The sequence below is a fragment of the Macaca nemestrina genome, chromosome 10, assembly GCF_043159975.1.
Source record: "Macaca nemestrina isolate mMacNem1 chromosome 10, mMacNem.hap1, whole genome shotgun sequence".
NCBI lineage: Eukaryota > Metazoa > Chordata > Mammalia > Primates > Cercopithecidae > Macaca > Macaca nemestrina.
Genome location: NC_092134.1, coordinates 32,583,051 through 32,596,919, shown reverse-complemented (window position 1 = coordinate 32,596,919; position 13,869 = coordinate 32,583,051). Strand labels below are relative to the sequence as shown.

General features: G+C 40.3%; 1 protein-coding gene across 7 annotated transcripts in view; it reads left to right on the top strand.

Annotated features, from left to right (window-relative positions):
- Positions 1 to 13,869, top strand: part of LOC105493847 (nuclear receptor subfamily 1 group H member 4) — an 85,083-nt gene that overhangs the window by 40,852 nt on the left and 30,362 nt on the right. The gene's annotated exons all lie outside the window — the stretch shown is intronic.

The window sequence follows — 13,869 nt, the reverse complement described above, 5'->3', positions numbered from 1 at the left end:
ATGTTTCAGTAAGCTTTACTTACAAAAATAGGCAGGAAAATTAAAAACAAAAAACAAAAAACAAAAACGGCTGGCTGCAGTTTGCTGAACACTGTTCTTGACCAATGACTCTTTTTTTTCTTTTGAGATGGACTCTTACTCTATCACCCAGGCTGGAACGCAGTGGCAATCTCGGCCCACAGCGACCTCCACCCCCTGGGTTCAAGTGATTCTCCTGCCTCAGCCTCCCAAGCAGCTGGAATTACAGGCACCAGCCACCACGCTCAGCTAATTTTTATATTTTTAGTACAGATAGGGTTTCACCATGTTGGTCAGGGTGGTCTCAAACTCCTGACCTCAAGTGATCCACCTCTCTCGGCCTTCCAAAGTGCTGCGATTGCAGGCATGAGCCACCACGCCTGGCCTTGACCCATGACTCTTAAGGGTTGGAGTACAAATTAACTGGAAACTGTGTAGTGAGTGAGCACAAGACTCAACTCACAGCCCATATGTGAGAGAAATGTAACTTTATTTTTTTTAATTGGATTTAATTCAGTCTCAAGGTCTGGTGGAAACTTTATTTCATTTTATTCAGGATCATTCCTTTCACCCCAGCCAAAATTCTTCTGGGGGTTTATCTAAGTACCAGGATTAAGGTAGGGTTGTGGAGGGATTGGGCAATGGGGAGTGGGGCTCTGGTCTCACAACTGTGGGACTGGGTGGGGCTTGGTGCCACAGCTGTTGACACAGTCCGAGATCTGTTAGAATGCTGTTCTATTTGGTCTTCAGACCCCAGTGGAAAAGGTCTCTGTGGCATCATCCTGGGGTCCTGAGCACACTCCTCCATCACATCTGGCCCTGTCTGTCTCCTTCATTCAGCTCAGGTGGGTGGGTTCTGATGTTGCCTCAGTGCTGTGTTGGGATGCCTGGCTGCCCAGAGAAACCATGCCGCCATTTCATCTGCTCTATGCCATGCTGGGTGCAGAGAACCCTAGGGTTTTTTCCAGTTCTACCCAGGAAAGGGTACAAGAATCCTCATCTTCTAGGATCCCAAATGACATAGAGTTTCTATCATCTCTCAATCCACCTATCCTAGAATTCTGTCTGGGGATAGGGAGTTGGGAGGGACAGAGCTCAGGACCTTCTCAGGTACCTAACATGTCTTAGCTCTTTGACTTCCTCTTTAGTTTTCTGCTTCCTCCCAACTTGAATAAGTTTTATCTGGTCTTTAGGATTTGGGGGCTTAAGCTCTGGTGACTGAAAATTCAAAAACAGGCTCCTTTGTCTTCCTTACGTGTTCTCCTGTGAAAACAAATGAAAATTATCCTAGCTTAGTGAATAGACGAATGAGGAAGGGCTGTGAGGAAAACCAGAGGAGAAGGACAGAATAGGGTGGAGTGCACATCAGAGGACCAATGCCTCATGCCTGCAGGTCTTGTGAGAGCTGCTCAGTCAACCTGGTTTCCCCACTGACCCCGCCGCCCACTTCCCCCATGCACATCTCTTGGACATCTGCACTCAGCAGATGCAAAGCGAATTTTACTCTGTAGCTTTCCATCAAAGGGAGCATGGGCTTTGGGGGCTGGCAAGCTCACATTGAATCTAGGCTCTGCACTTCTTGGCTGAATCAACAAGTTACTTAATATTTACTGGTTAGAGTTCAGCGAAGTAAAACAGAAACCAACAATTCAGGCAGAAAGGAATTAATACAGAAGTTGGAAGAGTCAGAGTAACAGGATCTATGCTGAGTTTCCAGGAGACGCTCAGAGCCGCACTGCAGAACTGGCCTGCCGGTTGCTCTTCTACCAAAAGCAAGAAGATGGGGACTCAGGAAGCCACCTCAGGACTGTTGGCTCCAGGAAGACACTGCTTCAGCTGCCATCTAGGGATCAGGAAGTTGCCTTCACTGGCAATCACTAGCTCCAGAGCCGGGGCTTGCCTGCCAAATGTGCAGCTATAAACGATGAATACCCTGCCCCCTGCCTTTCAATACCCTCAAAGCTAGCGACTAGAAGCCAGGATGCTGCCACAGCAAAACTCCACCATCCCGCTTACCAGTAGAAACAACAGAACAGCTTGTTTCTACTTTCTAAATGTCTTACAAGAGCTTAAATCATATCCACCATGTTAGCTGCAAAGGGAGTCCGGGCAAGTTCCTGCCTCTGGTAATAGGATGTGAGCTAGACTAGATGGGAGGTGCAGTAGATACAGAGCTAGCTAATCCTTAAAGACTATACAACACTTACTTTCTCTGAGCCTCAGATCTGCAAAATGGGGATATTATGTATTTTGCAGGCCATTTTTGTGGATTGTACAAGATTTATATTATATTATATATTAGAATTTACCAGCTCTCTTGCTTTAGGATTTCACTGGAGATTTGTCAGACCTGTGATACGTAAAACAAAGAAAACACAGGAGAATTTTTTTAAAAAAAGAAACCTTAGAAACAAAACAAAGATCAGGGTTAAATTTCCTCATTACATTGGTCTCTTTATCTGGTTCCACTAAAAATATTTTAATTTGCTTTGGTGTTTTTATTTGTCATAAGTATTTATGGCATCAATGAGAGAAATGATGGTTTTCAATTTTTTTAAGTAATAACTTTGGAACACAAGCATCGTGCACAGTGACAATGACTGCCACTTTCCCAGCACTAGATTAAATCAAGAGCTTTCTTTTGCCCTCAGTTATCAGTGAGGCATATGGAAATGTGCTAATGTCTGAATGAGTTTTGATTCAAACCTCAAACCTCAACCAACAAAACCGATCAGCATCTGACTGAAAATTTCAAATGGCTGCATTTCCAAATAGGTGTCTGTCACATTCGTTTCAATGCCAAGAGAGTCTACACACATCAGAAAATGGTAGAATTCCTAAAAGATACTGTCTGAGTAAATGAGTGACCCTACTGCCTTTCTGAATATATTTTTGTATAAGATCGTGAACCAGCATTAGACTTAGCTTTGAAGTTTTAAAAAAGCTTCCAAAATTATTGAAACTATTCCAGTATAGAATAGATGTAGTGTTTCCAAAGGATCTTTTGTTTACGGACATTTATGAAAGCTGAGGAGTGCTGACCTATATATAAACTTATTGACATTCTATTTAAGATCAAGTGAGGTCTGATTTTAAACAATTTAATAATGATCCTAATGAATTCTAGAGGTCAAATTATCTTGGAGTATGGTGCAAGATGGGGTTCCAAACTATTTCACTGCATTGGAAGCCTTTTGTAGTAAGTGTCATGAAAATCATGGGAAGAGTAGGACCCTGAGGGCAAGCAACATGGTTCCCTATCCCAGCTGATTGTCTTCCCAGGTGTCCTAAATTACTTAACCTTTCCGAGCTTTAGACTCCTTACCTGTAAGATAAGGACAACAATGAAGATGATGATAAGGATGAGGAGATGATGATGATGATGATGATGATGATGATGATGGTGATGATAATGGTGATGATGGTGGTGATGGTGATGATGATGATAGTAATAATCATGTTGATAGATAACCTATATCAAGTGATTACTGTGTGCAGGAACTGTTCTGGGGGGCTTTATATGTACTAGTTCATTTAATCTTCAGGACAGTCTTTTGTAGCAGGTATCTATAGATTGTCATGAGGATTAAATAAATTGATGTGTGTAAAGTACTTAACACAGTTCTTCCCAATGGAAAATCCTAAATCATTGCCTGCTATTATTACTATTATCAGTGAGTTGTTGTGAATTAAAAAAAATGGATATTGTTTTTAAAATATCTTGCTCAGTACCTGGCACTCTTTTTAAAAAGTATTTTTTTAAAAAATTTCAATAGCTTTTGGGGGCACAGTTGTACAAGTGGTGTTTTGTTACATGAATGAATTGCATAGTGATGAATTCTGAGATTTCGGTGTATGTGTCACCAGAGTAGTATACATTTTATCCAATATGTATTTTTTTATCCCACACTTCTCTCCCCTCCTCCCTTCTGAGTCTCTGAAGTCTATTATACACTCTGTATACCTTTGCGTACTCATAGCTTATCTGGCGTTTGGTTTTCCATTCCTGAGTTACTTCACTTAGAATAATGGCCTTCTGTTCCACCCAAGTTGCTGCAAAAGACATTATTTTATTCCTTTTTATGACTGAATAGTATTCCATGGTGTATATATACCACAGTTTCTTTATCCACTCATTGCTCGATGGACACTTAGGTTGCTTCCATATCTTTGCAATTGTGAGTTAGGTTGCAATAAACATTTATATGCATGTGTCTTTTTATCTAACTACTTTTTTTCTTTTGGGTACTCACTAATGGGATTGCTGGATCAAATGGTAGGTCTACTTTTAGTTCTTTAAGAAATCTCCATATCGTTTTCCATAGAGGTTGTACTAATTTACATTCCCACCAACAGTGAAAAGCATTCCCCTTTCACTACATCCACACCAACATCTATTATTTTTTGACTTTTAAAAAATGGACATTCTTGCAGAAGTAAGGTAGTATCTCCTTGTCATTTTAATTTGCATTTCCCTGATGATTAGTGATACTGAGTATGTTTTCATGTGTTTTTGGCCATTTGTATGTCTTCTTTTGAGAAATGTCTATTCATGTCATTTGTCCCCTTTTAGATGAGATTACTTGTTTTTTCCTTTGCTGATTTGTTTGAGTTTCTTATAGATTCTGGATACTAGTACTTTGTCAGATGCATAGTTTGCAAATATTTTCTTCCATTCTCTGGGTTGTCTGTTCACTCTGATAATTATTTCTTTTGCTGTGTAGAATCTTTTTAGTTTAATCAGGTCCCATTTATTTATTTGTTTGTTTTTTGTTGCATTTGTTTTTGGGGTTTTAGTCATGATGTACCTGGCACTCTTACCGTGCTCAATAATCATTAGATGCTATTTTGTTGATGAATTCTTATTTGGTATTCCTCTGTTCATCCAGCCTCCCCAGTTGGGGTCATACACTGTTTTCAAAACTCTCCCTATTCCTATTAATTAACCCAATTCTTTATTCAGCAAGTATTATTAAGTACCAATTTGTATGCCAGGCTGTATTCTAAGCATAGGAGATGCCTTGGTGAGCAAACCAGACCAAATTGTTGCCTTCATAGTCACTATTCTAAAGCAAAAGCAGAAAAACAGTCTACATAACTGAGCTAAAGTAGACAAAAAGAGAAAACAGTCAAGCAAACAAAAAGATTAAGAAATATAAAATCAGTAAAAGAGTATCGAAAAGAAGATAGAGAAAAATACAATGGTAACAAGATAATTTCCAGGGGATATGAACTGATATTCCATATAAACACATAGGTGATGAGGCAAGACAAACTAAGATGATAAAAACTAAATTTAAAAAAGAGAACATGTTTAAAGCAAACATATACACAATATGTATGAGTAGTGATTAAAAGAAACGTCCTAAAGCATAAATTACTAAATGAGAAAAGTTACAAATCTACACCCAAGAAAAAGTGGAAATAGGCATTTAAGCAGGAGTTTGGAGGTGAAAGGTTTAACCCCACAGAACAAACGAATTCACTTGGGCTCAGGCAGCTACAAGCAGCATCAGGCACCTCCCAGTGCTGGAATTCACCTATTAGGAACCCAGACCACCCCTAGGAACCCCAGGGAAGATGCTGGGAGCAGGTACTGGTCACTGTGGGCCACCAGCTTCTGGGAGTTTGCCTACCTGGCACTTTAATTTGTTGTTGAAGATATCCAAAACCAAGCGCCAGCAGAGCATCATAACCTCTGTCCTCATCCTCTCAGTAGACATCCAGTAGGTCTGACGGTGTCAGTGGGCTTTTGCTTTCTACTCCTTTAGACTCCTTCATCACTTAATAAGCATTTTGTCAAAGCAATGAGTGCACGTGATTCCAAAGTCAAATGGTAAGAAAGGCATATCATTAGGAAAAAGCCCCAGCCCTACCCTCTTCACCTGCTCCTACAGGCAACCCCTAAGAACCACTTCAGTTTTCTTTGCTTTTTGTATTGTTCTTTCTTTCTTTCCTCTTTCTCTTTTCCTTCCTTCCTTCCTTCTTTCCTTTCCTTCCTTCCTTCCTTTCTTTCTTCTTTCTTTCTCTTTCCCTCCCTCCCTCCTTTCCTTCCTTCCTTCCTCTTCTTTCTTTCTTTCTTTTCTTTCTTTCTTTCTTTCTTTCTTTCTTTCTTTCTTTCTTTCTTTCTTTCTTTCTTTCTTTCTTTCTTTCTTTCTTTTTCTTTCTTTCTTTCTCTCTCTCTCTTTCTTTCCTTCCTTCTTTCCTTCTTTTTCCTGCCTTCCTGCCTTCTTGCCTTCTTGCTTTCTTGCTTTCTTTTTTGACAGAATCTCGCTCTGTCGCCCAAGTTGGAGTGCAATGGTGCGATCTCAGCTCACTGCAAGCTCCGCCTCCCAGGTTCATGCCATTCTCCTGCCTCAGCCTCCTGAGTAGCTGGGGCCACAGGTGCCTGCCACCAAGCCTGGCTAATTTTTTGTACTTTTAGTAGAGACGGGGTTTCACGGTGTTAGCCAGGATGGTCTCGATCTCCTGACCTCGTGATCCACCGGCCTCTGCCTCCCAAAGTGCTGGGATTACAGGCGTGAGCCACTGCACCCAGCCGTTGTGTGGATGGTCTTTATTTATTTCTGTAATACCATTTTCCCTCCCAACAAACATGGAAGAAAAAAAGAAGGGACTGGTGGGAAGAAATGCCCTGGAGGACACACCTCTCCAATCTTTGCAGTTTTGAAGAGGGAGTGTTGAGGTGGAAGGCTTGGGGATATGGGGAGGATGGCCAGCCCCTCCTCTTGTCTCCCAGGTGGCTCTTGGCAGCCTTATAAAGCTTAAACTCATCAGGTATTTTGGAGACAATGCTTTTAAAAGAGTTGGAAGTCTGGGATATATGCTTAAATGGAAACTGGTTGAGATATCTCCAAAGCAATTTGCACACCTCCATCTTCCACTGCACTGAGTTCTCTTGGTCCCACTGGGGCTGCATGCACAGCAGCATGCAGTTCTTGTACAGTCTCTGGAGTCTGAAGGAGTTCCATTTGATTTTATCAATGATCTGCACAACTACCTCTTTCCTAGTTAGGGTGTGTCAGGCCAACTTCATGGTTGCCAAGTTACCCTGGTCGATGGTCTTGATGAGCCAGTAGTTTCCAGGAGGGGTATCCTCAGCAGAGATGCCTGAGAGGTCCTGCAGTATGTTAAATGATAGGGCTTGGAGTCAGGGTGTCCCAAGGTAGGCTCAAATTTGGGAAACGCTGATTAAAAGCTTGGTCCAGATCATCTCAAAAGAATAAAACTTCCAAAGCCCACCTGATGACCTAATCTTTATAATAGAGTCAAAACACAATGCCAGAGAAAAATAAAAATAAACAAAAACAAATGCTAACACACTAAATTTAAAAAGCAAAATAAGAAAAAGAGATATGAATTTGTAGCTTTCCTTTCTTATAATGTCTTTGTATAGTTTTGGTATTAGGGTAATGCTGGCCTCATAAAATAAGTTAGAAAGTGTTCCCTCTGCTTGTGTTTTCTGGAAGAGATTGTACAGAATGGTATCATTTCTTCTTTAAATTCTTGACATTTAAATGCTTGACAGAATAAACCAGTGAAACCATCCGGGCCTGTTGCTTTCTGTTTTAGGTTATTAATTATTGATTCAATTTCTTTAATAGTATAGGCCTATTTTGATGACCAATTTCTCCTTGTTGAGTTTCGGTAGGGTATATGTTTCCAGGAATTTCATCTAAGTTATCAAATTTGCAGGCTTAGAGTTATTCGTATTTCTTTATTTTCCTTTTAATGTCCATGGGATTAGTAATGATGGGCCTCTCCTTCATTTCTGATATTGGTAATTTGTGTCTTCTCTCTCTCTCTTTTCTTGGTTAGCCTTGCTGAGCTTGGTTAGCCTAGCCTTATTAATTTTATAGATCTATTTTAGTGAATCTATTAATTTTTATTGATCTATTTAAAGAACCAGCTTTTGGTTTCAGTGATTTTTCTCTATCATTTTCTTGCTTTCAATTTCATTGATCTCTGCTCTAAAGTTTACTTTTTTTTTTTTTTTTGCTTATTTTGGATTTAATTTGTTCTTTTCTAGCTTCCTAAAGTGAAAGCTTAGAATATTGATTTTAGATCTTAATCAATATATGCATTTTAGTGCTATAAATTTCTTGTAAACACTGCTTTTGCCACATCCCATACATTTTGATCAATTGCGTTTTCATATCCATTTAGTTCATTTTCACTTAGTTCTTTAAGTAGTCACCTCTATGTCTTCTATATGCATTATGTGTAACCTTTTAGAAATGCTTTGTGATGTAAGATGTGTTATATTCCTATATTTCTCTAAATCAAATTTAATCTCTTCTAAGTTCATAACTCTCCCGGCTGATGTGAAATTCATTTGGTCTGTGTTTGAGAATACTCCTTCCTCCAGGATCGTGCACAAACCTCAGGATCATGTTCAAATTTTAATTGGTCCCTTGAATATGAACAACTCAGCCACAGTCCAGCATGGACATCTTACCCCAGGGTTTTCAAGGCCATGGTTCTTAGTATCTTCCTGTCCTCATCTCAGAACTACATCATTGGAGATCTGTCACTCCTCTAGAAGCTCTTTATTAGTGCTGGTTCAATACTCACAGAACCTCCCAGACTCATCCCATTCCCAATTCTACAAGCATTGACCTCCACCTTCAACATCTTTGAGATGATCCAATATAACCGTTTCAATGAGAGGTTGAAAACAAAAATCGTACATGAGAGTTATCTTTATTTAGAGACAGAAACATTGCAGCTTTTGTGCCAGCAAGTGAAGAAGAGTTTCTGCCCTCTTGGGATGGAAAAGAAAATGAAAAAGCAATAGAAGCAAGAACAAAGCACACATAAATACCTTGATCAGTTATCCGTTCATCTTAATGTTCCTACAAGTATTGCAAAACAATCATTTATGAACTCAAATTGGGGAAGGTAACAAGTTTGTTATGGGCTGGCACTTGCCATGCTGTGTAAAACTTGGGTAGATTCATGTCTCAAGATAATTTTTAAAAATGTAAACTTCCTACTAAAAGGACAGCATAAGGCAGTGGTTAAGAGCACAGAGTCAGCTGGGCACAGTGGCTCATGCCTGTAATCCCAACAGTTTGGGAGGTTGAGGCAGGAGGATTGCTTGAGTCCAGGAGTTTGAGACCAGCCTAGAAAACATAGCTAGACTCAGTCTCTACACAAAATTTAAAAATTATTAATAGCTGGGCATAGTGGGGTGCACCTGTAGTCCCAGCTACTCAGGAGGCTGAGGTGAGAGGATCGCTCAAGCCCAGGAGTTTGAGACGTCAGTGAGCTATGATTGCACTGTGCGCTCCACCCTGGGCGACAGAGCAAGACCTTGTCTAAAAAAATAAAAAATAAAAAGAGTGCAGAGGGTGAGCTTATCAAGGTTCACATCTGAACTCTACCATTTGTTCTCTGCAGGACCTTGAGCAAATTAACCTCTTTGTAACTCAGTCTCCTCTTTGGTAAGAAAGCGATAATAATAGTATCTGCCTCATTGGATTGTTATGAATAGGAAATGAATTGCCATTTACCATTTTAGAACAGTGCCTGGCACAAAATAAGTGCTGTATATGTGGAGACAGATCTAGAAGCTGTCTCCATTTAGGTCATCTTGAATGGAAAGATATCTAATTACTCACCTCTGTGTGTTTGCTGCTATTTTAAAAGCTTGTAGACCCTTACAGTTTTACAACATCAACCAATATTTTATTGATTGCAAAGTAGTGGGTGGCCTACTACCAGTGGCTACCAGTATCAGTCACTGGAGTCTGGTACGTGCATGTGTATGTACACATATGTGTGTATGACTTGAGAATAGGGTGTGGTATGTGGCTTCCACCAGTATAAAGAAGCACGAGAATTGCTTAAACCCGGGAAGCAGAGGTTGCAGTGAGCTGAGATCATGCCACTGCACTTCAGCCTGGGCCACAGAGCAAGGCTCCATCTCGGAAAAGAAAAAAAAAAATAGAGGTAGAAAAGCAGTGTGCAATATTCTGCAGAATCGAGGAATCCATATAAAAGTACCATCCTCTAGCTGTTTGCTTGCTACCCCAGGGATCCCACTGGTGCTACACATTCCCCAGATGGCAATGCCAACTCTGTCTACTCATCCTGTATTACTAGCAAGGCTCTGTTCCTCAGTGAATTTCCTTTCCATTCATTTTCAAATGACTTTTCTAATATGAGCATTGTTGAATATGCACAAGAAAGAACAAGACAGAGGCAGAGTTATGTGTATGGATAGATTTGCATAAGTATAAATACAGTATATGTACCCATATTTAAATGATATAATGATAATATTGTGTTGCTATCTCAGAGTGAAAGCTAATTAATTCAACTATTGAGATGATAATGATTTCTTTTTCAGTTAATACCAGAGTCAAAAAACCCTGCAGAATGATTCCACGCACTGTTCCTTTGACTCATCTTGGAAGAAAGAGTTTTATTCTGTTAACTATTAAGCTGTCTATCAGTATCTATGACAGTTTTAAAGGAAATCATTCCTGGGAGGGGCAGAAGATTATTAGTAGGAAGGCTGACTCATGTAGGCTCAAGAGGACATTGAGGTCATGATTTGGTACCAGGAAAGAAAAAGTCCTCTTTTTGCTTTTAGTCTCTTAAAATGCATGCTTTGGTATTTGCACTCTCAATATCAACACTGATCTGCAGCACAAAGTCTTTTTTTAGACTTTATTTGGTTGGATTTGACATTTAGGAAAATGTTAAGATCTCTCCTACTGAAATTTACACCATCTGAAAAATTCACAAGCAAGTCCGTGACTTTCTTAACCTTGACATCTCTAACTTTTCCTTCAGCCTCTGTTTTCATATTTCACGAGTTACCAAAGCCTGATATTCTCTCTGTTTCCTCTTTTCTATTCTGTCCCACTTTAGTTCAGACATTGGTAGCCTCTCAGTTGTATTATGGCAATAGTCTCCTGTCTCTAGTCTCCAATACCCATTTCACCTTTCTTTACCTTGCTCTAAGGAGCTTCCCAACATACAGGTTAGGTCATACTTTCCCCTGTCAAAGCCTTTAATGGCTTTCCTCTTTCAACATGGTAAAGACTCAACTCCTTTGCTTGGTATTCAAGGACACGTCATCAGATTCTGTTCCTACTACAAGTGCTTACCCGTCTCCCACTAATTCTCTCCATACTCTACCCTACTGCCACCAAGACGGAGTATCCACCCTTTCTTGGAATTTTCATAACACCCTGTTTGTTCATTTTTCTGAATGTCTTTCCTCCCTCATGGTCCATGTTTCTAAAACCTTACTTATTCTTCAAGGCCCAAATCAAATTCTATTTCCTTCATGGACCTCTCCCTGATTCTGGCTACTCTTAATTAATCAGGATCACTCCCAGTCTATACAATGCCTTTTCTTCGAGGCACTTGACTTCTAGCAGTTAGGAAATCGTCATATTATACTTACCTTGTTAGAACAATTTTTAAGTGCCTTCTGCTGGAAAATTGTCATAAGAAATATGCAGCTCTACATGGGTGCAATGTAATTGCTGCCTCTCCTCCTTAAATGTGGCACAATCTTTACAAGCATATGGTGTGGACCTGCTTCTACATTTCAATAATTTATTCCTTGTTTAGCTATCTTATTACTCATATTTTGTATTATGCTGTAAATTTACTTCTGTTTATTCCAACTAAGTATGCAACTCTGAAGACAAGGAATGTCTTATTCATCTTGGTATTTCCCAGGTCAGAGAATGCAGCTTTCAGATAGTTTTTACTTAACAGTAAATTATTTTACTCTCTTATGACCCAAGGGTGGTAATTGCAAGACAGTAGTTAAGAGTACAGGCTTTAGTGCATGACTGCCTGGGTTTGAACCTTCCTAGCCAACTACTAACCATGTGATCATGGCCAAGGTACTTAAACTCTCTGTACCTTTTTTCTTCATCTATGATATGGGGACAAATAATACTATCTTCATCATAAAATTGATATGACAATTAAATCAGTAAATGGAGGTAAAGTTGTTCAAACAATAGCCACTAAGTGCTTAATAAATGTTAGATATTATTCCAACAGTCTGTTAAAATAAGAAGGACTCCTCTCAGTTTTGATAGAGACATGAAGACACTAGATGCTACATTCCAAGGTGAGCCCATCTGGCAGAAATTTCACAGTGGATATTCAAGTACTAGTTAAACATGTCACTTATTTTGAGAGAATGAAGAGATCAGGAGTTGGAAATTACAGAGAGGTCTTGTAAAGATTTTGGAGCATGTGACTAGTGTGCTGTGTGAATCTTACATCCCTACTACAAAGGAGAATGTTGGAAGTGGGAGTGTCTGTCCCTCGGGCCACCACTGGAACGTGTAGTAACTTTTTGAGGATTGGAAAATGGTGTCCCCTTGTGTCCCCAAAATGTATACTGAAGAGGTCCTATTGCTCCAAGCCCAATGAAAGAGTCTTCAAGATGATTACTTGAGTAGGTTGACATGTATCCCCTGAAGCTGATAGACATGGGGACTTTGTGTCTCACTTTCACCTGAGAAGTTGAAAGGCAGGAAGCCGGGTGGCTGACTGCTCCTGGATAAGTGGGAGAGATTTCTCTGCTCCACAGAGATTGCTAGATCAGAGAAAGCCATTATGGGGTTATCTTAGGTCCATGTCAAGAGAGCCACAAGGAGTGACCTCAGTGTAAAAATCGTGGAGTGAATCGCCAATTTCCTAGATGTTGAAGGAGACACATACCATGGGCTAGAATAGAGATGTATTTGCCCTCATCAAAAAAGTTCAGATGAGGCTGGGTGTGGTGGCTCATGCCTGTAATCCCAGCACTTTGGGAGGCTGAGGCGGGCAGATCATTTGAGGTCAGGAGTTTGAGACCAGCCTGGCAAACATGGTGAAACCCCATCTCTACTAAAAATACAAAAATTAGTCGGGCATGGTGAGTGGCACTTTTCATCCCAGCTGCTCCAGAGGGTGAGACAGGAGAATCGCTTGAACCCGGAAGGCAGAGGCTGCATGAGCCGAGATTGTGCCACTGCACTCTAGCCTGGGTGACAGAGTGAGACACTGTCTCAAAAAAACAAAAAACAAAAAACAAAGTTCAGATGAAAGTATCCCAAAGATGAGAAGTCTCTAAAGAACCCAACCCAATGGAGAGTCAACTTTGAAAACTTGCTACACACAAACCGGCTTACAGCAACACTAGTCCAGTAACTGCCTTCCTGTCATTTCTTCTCTTACCTCTCTCACAGTCCTCTCCCTATTCAACACTGCCTCCTTGACTCTGAAAGTGTCAGGAACTATGGTTAGTCAGATGGAGGAGAAAGCAGAAAGTGGGGAAATGGAGCAGCAGAGTTGAAGCCGGTTACCTCCCTTTTTCACTCTAGGCATCTTACCTGTTAATAGGCTGCAGCTGTGCTATGCCTTCTCGGGGGAGATGTTTGCTTTTAGCTCAAGGTTGGCATTTTTATTATTATGCCAGGCTGGCATATAAAGTACTGAATTGAAACCTTGAATGCCATTTTCTCCCTGAATGCCTGGTTAACAGCAACTCACTTTCCAAAACTTAGCTCAATGCTCACTTCCTATCCTGACCTCTTTATCCCAAACTGAGGAGTCTGTGTGTTTGCTCTGCCGCCATGCAGTGTTTAGAGCCCAGACAACATGTAATTCCACTTGTTTCGTTGTTTGTGTGTCTTTGTCCTCAGCCAACCTTTAAACTCTCGGAGCCCAGGGGTGAATTGTTTGCCTTTGTACCCTCGGCACTTAGTGCTCAGTGGCATAGAATTGTCCCCCAATAAAGATCTATGAAAGTAATTTATCTTAGAAAACAAATTCACATTTTTCCTAAGAGAGGCTATAATTCAAACTTGTCTTTATTTCTGAAAG